Genomic DNA, 6,597 nt, shown 5'->3' with positions numbered 1-6,597 from the left:
CACACACACACACACACACACACACACACACACACACACACACACACACACGTTGATCTGAGCATGGGGCCTGAGCTGGGGTTTGGTACACACAATGAGGTTATTTTGTGAAAACTAACTTTTCCCTTTCCCAGAAGAAATCAGCGGCTAATGGCTTATTAGCTAAGCTTGGAATTTATGTATACTCCAGACTTGGATTCTGTCCAGTTTGAACTTGCGCAGCTCTTATGCTTGCTGTCATAGTCTTTGTAAGTTCATACAAGTATCAGACCTGTGGATTCTGCAAGACCCTGTTTCCTTGGAGACATCCACCACTGAAGACTCTTGCAGCCTTCCTACCTCTTCTCCTCCTCCACTAAGGTCTCTGAGCCTTGAAGGGCTGGATTGTGTGGTATGTTGGGTGAGGAAAAACAATGCATCAGAGTGTGTTTGTCCTCCCTCAGGATGTCCAAATGGTGAGGCTCGCCAGGCTGGAAGGATGAAACAGAATAGGTGGCTTCTGCAGGATCCCTTGCTGGCTGGGAGTGAGGGGGGTGCACGTGTGCGGAGCAGGTTGGAGCTTCTCCGAAGATTTTAATAAAACCGCTCTCTTAGACAATTTTAGGTTGTGTGCATACACTTTATTTGGGGCGGACAAGTGGAGAATAGAAAGGAATCTTAAAGGTGAATAAAATCACTGGCTGAGGTTTATTGTACTGAGAATGCTTGATGTGAATAGAGGAGAGGCATACCAGGAATATGCTGGGCAGGTTCTTATATTGGGAAAGAGGAAGTCGAAATTGTAGATTTGTCAGAGACTATGTGGCATTACTCAGGAAGAACACTGGTCCCAGCTCACCAGATCAGAGGAGAGGAGGAAGTCCTAGTAAGAAAAGGGGAGCTGTCCAGACAGCTTAGGTATGTTCAACAGTTTTGTAAAGATTTCATACTTCAGATGGGGGAAACATAATTAACTGACTCCTAATGACAGTATTGTATTCATAGCCTAGAACAAAGCTCAACGCTAATCAGAGAAACTCGCTCCTTCCATGGGTCATAATAAAGATCCACAACTGACCAACATGAAAACTAAACTTCTTGTTGGCAGTTAACTTTTCTTAGCTGATTTTTGTTCTGATAAACATATTTTAAGAAAATAAATAACCTCACTTAAAAAAACAAATGAATTTTAAGACAGCTAGTATATGATATTTCACAGAAACAAAAATAACCAAAATCTATCAAAATAAGAATTCATCAATATTTAGACAATCCATTTAGCATATTTCTATTATTAAAAATAGTTTTAATACTTAATATTTAGACATAGCAGCTTTATAAAATGATAGTTCATTCACTTAGATAAACAAGACTTGAAAAACAAAAGTAGTTAAACTTTATTTGCAATCTCCCTTTTTGTTCTACTCTGAAGATATATTCAATAAAAATTTCTTGTCATTTTACAAGCAGTCAGTTGTACACATAAATCTCATCTCATGAAATATTCTTTGTGATTAATTATGGGACCGTATTATTAGGTACTAACAACCAATAGAGTTTGAAATGAGTATGTTTATTTATTTAAATATATACATAATGCCGTGAAACTTAATTATCCTTATCATCTTCACTAGATTTCAAATCATCCAGGAAACTGGGGAGGATGTCTATGGGTACATCCCTGAGGGTGGCTCTTACTAGGGTGAACTGAGGATGAAGTAGCATCCTGAAAGTGAAGACCTCCATGGGTGGGGTGGGGCGATTGAATTACATGTGTAGGCAGAAGAAGAGGTCATTGAACTAGCAGAATTCCATTTCCTTTGTCTTATGGTCATGACATAAGGTATCCACATTAACCAGGCTATTCCAACCTGGATGAACTGTAGCCATGAGAACTATAACACAAAATAGCTCTCGTCAAGTTGTTTTTGTCAGATATTCACCTATTACAACATCAGTAAAATTAAAACAGATTCTATGTCATTTATTTTAGTAGATACAGCAATATAAAATGTCTAGAAATTTAAAAATTCTACAAATTATATATCTTAAGAAAATATGACAAAATTATGAATTTAAGTGCTTTAGTATCTATAAAGAAAATATTTACCTGCAATTGTGTCAAATTTTCCTGCCTTTTATAATATGCATGTGACTGATAATTTTAGGTTCTGTGACTTGTTAAATCTAATTACATAGCTAGTAGACACAACCTATAACAATCTATAGATTATGCTTTCTTTTTAAATAAAGTATCATTACATTATTCTCCCCTTTTAATTATATCGCACGACCCCTCATTCTTTCTTTTGCTCTTTTTTAAATTTATGGTTCTTGGCTTCTTTTTCATTAAATTTCCATATATATCCCTAAATATATAAACATAATATGTTCAGTCTCCATAGTACCTTTAAAGGTTTCTATTATAATGTCTGACAAATGGCTATGTTTTTATTTGTGTCCGTAGCTCAATTATGATTTATAAATGCAAGAATGTCACTGCTTCTTTTAAATTTTTCTTATTTACTTTCAAACCCACTCAAAACAACACACAAGTACCTCAACAGTCACTGTACTTCAGCCATATAAAAAGCACATGACCAAAAATTGTTGGATCTTGTTCTCTGTCTACACATATTTAAAGTTTAGTATTTCTCTTATATCCTTCTTCAGAAAATTATTATGGATAGGGTTTTGTCTATTTCACACATTCTCAAACATGCAATGTTATTGCCTTGTCATAGATACTTGGTACTGGCAGCTGAATCAGGAATGTTATCGCTTCATTTAAATATTTTGTGTTTTATTCATTTTCTCTTCAAAATAGTTTTCCATTTACTAAATTGCTTTCCACACTCCACTGCCTTCCTGTCATGTAAAGATGTGAAAATTCCATGATGCTAAAGCTATAGAACAATGAGGCAAAATATCAATCTTGATTTGACATTAGAAAATGACATGCAGCTTTCTTAGCTGAAATTTTTCAAAAAGAGAGAAAAATAGGCAGCAAAATAACACCAGTCTGAATTACTTAGTGTAGCAAGAAAAATATTGTAGCAGCCTTTTCCCTCATTTATTCTCTGAGCTTCCTCCTGCCCCAGTAACAGGGAAATATAACATCTCTTTCCTGGGCTCTAAATGGTCAGTGTGCCTATGGAATTCAAAGGGGTTAAGTTGTCCACTGAGATGTTTGTTTTCTATATTCAAATGAGGGGTTGATACAAAATATACCAGGCTGCTATTTGATAAAGAACTATAGACTCATGCTCAATTTTTAAAAAATTTGTATCAGTAGTAGTTTTTACAAATGAAAAGTGTATCTGTGTTCCCATGGTGTTGGTTTAACCATACTCATGAGTGAAATTGGAAGTTTTCTTTCTTTTTCTAAGGAATAGCATGATTAAGTACAATAAAGAAAACTATATGTCATAGGAAGGACAAAAGGAGCTGAAGGGGTTTGCTGCCCCTTAGGAGGAACAATATGAACTAACCAGTATCTCCAGAGCTCCCTAGGACTAAACCACCAACCAAAGAAAACACATGGTGGGACTTGTAGCTCTAGNTGCATATGTAGCAGAGGATAGCCTAGTCAGTCATCAATGGGAGGAGAGGCCCTTGGTCCAGTGAAGGTTAAATGCTCCAGTATAGGGAAATGGCCAGGGCCAGGACACTGGAGTAGGTAGGTTTGTGAGCAGGGGGAGGGGAGAGGGAATAGGGGGTTTTTGGATGGGAAACNAGGAAAGGGGATAACATTTGAAATGTAAATAGAAAATGTCTAATAAAAAAAAACATGAAAAGAAATATTTAACATACAAGATTTGTATAATTTGCAAGCAAATAAAGGCAATTTTGATTATCAGAAAAAAATTTCACTATATAACTACTCTAATCAAGATTTATATGTGCCATTTTATGCTAATATATGAAAACATTGGAGATCAGTTTAAAATAATATTAATGACTCATGCCACCACTGTAAGAACTGCTATAACACACTATGCAATTTGTTGTCCAGTATCTCTTTGCCAGCCATTATGGCCTCTGTCCCCTCAGTCATCACTTCCAGGCATCTACACATTTATTGTAATTTTCATGTGTACAAACGTATGTTCATCTGTCCTGGTCCCCATATTAATTCTGCCTGTCGTATCTCCTCTTTTGATATGGAATCACACGTTATAACTCAGGAATGATTCTGAAAATGAGTGAAAAATGTCCACAAGTGTCCTTCACCTTGTGCCAGCTTTAGAAAATCCTCACTCATATTTAATTCCTTAAAATAACAACCCCGTGCCTGTCTTCTCGTTAAGAAGCTTAATGTCCTTTGACAGGATCATCCTGGCTCTTTTCTTACTAGCTTTGCTTTGATCACTAGAGTTCCTATCACACCCTGTTCTACTAAGCAAGTATATACATACTTATGGAAACTGGCTGCCCATTTTAAAAGTAGAGAGAAAAATATGAACTCCAGTGTATGGTGAATTCAACATCGGGGAATACATAATATTAGCTATTTTTCTACTGCCTAAATCAAAACATGCGATCGAGATCCATGTAGACAATCACTGCAAAATATGGAAGGCTAAGCAAAATAGTAATAGTTTTCAGTAGCCTACCACAGGTATTCAGCATTCTACAGAAGTTATTTATAGAGCTAAGTGATGGCTTAGAGATGAAGAGTTTTCTTCCAAGCTATCCAAATTGGATCCTCTCAACCGATATAACACATCTCACAATGACCTGTAACTCCAGTACTGTCCTCTAGAACCCATGGGAAATGGTACTCAAGTGCACACATAGACATATCCCCTTCACTTAAAATTGTTTAAAGATCTTGGAAGTGCTGTTATTATTGTCTTACTCAGCACCTTCTTCACTAGCCAAAAGAGTTGAGCTCTATGAATTATTTTCCAGTTAAGCATTCTTCTGAAAAATGAACTAATTAAATGTAACTTTGGAGGAAAACATTTTTTTTTTCATCATCATAACACTACATCCTCCTTCACCGATTAGCCCCTCTATGGCTTGGTTTCCTTTCAGTGATTTGGTATCCTGTCTCTAGTTTCCGTTGAAACACTGCTCCCTGTATCATCCTTGGACTGAACCTGGCAGAGCTGCTGGGCGAGCACAGTGATTCAGACCACAGAGAAATCCTGGGCGGCCGCTGCCTTTCAATAATTTTGGTATTATTATTTTTTTCTTTAAAGCTGCCTTTATTCCACCACAGGGGAGAGGTTTAAAGCATTCTGTGTGGGAGAAAGGCTATCTAACTGTTTTTCTAAAAGTGGGTATTTCTCCCAACTTGAAAAGTTTCATGTCACTTTCAAGCACGTTATTAGCAGAGGCAGTGCTAGCTCAGACGGAGACTTCTTTCTTTCACAGCCGCGTCTTCTGCAATTGAAAATGCCAGGGTGACAAAGGAGCTGCAGTGCCAGAATAAACGGTTCTGACTGAAAGGACCTAACTAGCCCTGTCACCCTGGTGTACCACACTTCGATTAAACAAAAGCTCTGCAATTAAATGGATGGTTCTGCGTGAGAAAATGTCAAGCAAATATTATTTTTCAACAATCTTTGTTGACCATTTCTGAGAATCAAAGAGGACCCAAATATATGTGAACATTAACAGTGTTATAAATGTTATAAATGAAGCTTAATGGCATGAAAAGCTCCATGAAGATGTGAAAAGTCTTTATAAATAATGTGACAGAAAACTAAACATCGTTCTCCTGTAGTTATCTCCTCTCTTTCTCTGAAGAACTTGATTGCAAGATCATCATCCTGTTCAATGCATCCTGCCAAGTTAATGAGCTAGGTAGATCTGTCATTATTAGAAAGTTGGAGAAATGAAGGCCTGAGCCGGAAGGAGACCCATATTTGCTCCAGTGCTTTGCCAGAGAAGCGACACAACTTCTGGGAAGGATCCCGTTTCTGGTTTCAGTTATCAAGCACCTTTCCTGCCCAAGGAGGGGTGTCTGCCCAGTAGGAGTCTCCTGGCCTGAACCAGATCCAGTTTCTGGTTCCAGTCATCCAGCACCTTTCCCGCCTGAGGAGGGGTGTCTGCCTGGGAGCAGACTCAAGGCCTGAACCAGAACCAGTAGGAGAGCCATATTTGCTCCTGTGCACTGCCAGGGAGAGGGCAGTCTGCAGAAGTGACACAGCTTCTGGGAGGTGTCCCATTTCAGGCTCCAGTCACCCAGGACCTTTCCTGCCCATGGAGGGGTGTCCGGCCTGGAGGAGTCTTAAGGCCTGAGCCAGAAGGAAAGCCATCTTTGCTCCGGTTCCCTTGGGCTCCAGTCTGCACTAGCAAGAGTGTGAACCTCATAAGATACACAGCTTCAGGACAAACAGAAGCAACCTAACTTCTGGGACAGACCCTGTTTCAGACTCCAGAAATTAGGCACTTTCCTCACCAGAGGAAAGGTGGCCACGTCTGCCAGAGGGCTCTGTCTGCCAGAGCAGGGGAGAGAGTTATATTGTGTCCAGGGTCCCTCGGTGGCTAGTCTGTGCAGGTGAGTGAATAAACTGCAGAGTCAACACGTCTTCTGGGACAGGCCCTATTTGGGGCCTACATCTTCAGCAAGGAGGCAGATCTGAACACCAGGCCTCTGTGCACCTT

The sequence above is a fragment of the Mus pahari genome, chromosome 8 (assembly GCF_900095145.1).
Source record: "Mus pahari chromosome 8, PAHARI_EIJ_v1.1, whole genome shotgun sequence".
Classification (NCBI taxonomy): domain Eukaryota; kingdom Metazoa; phylum Chordata; class Mammalia; order Rodentia; family Muridae; genus Mus; species Mus pahari.
The sequence above is the reverse complement of the archived record's forward strand: the minus strand, read 5'-3'. Positions refer to the sequence as shown.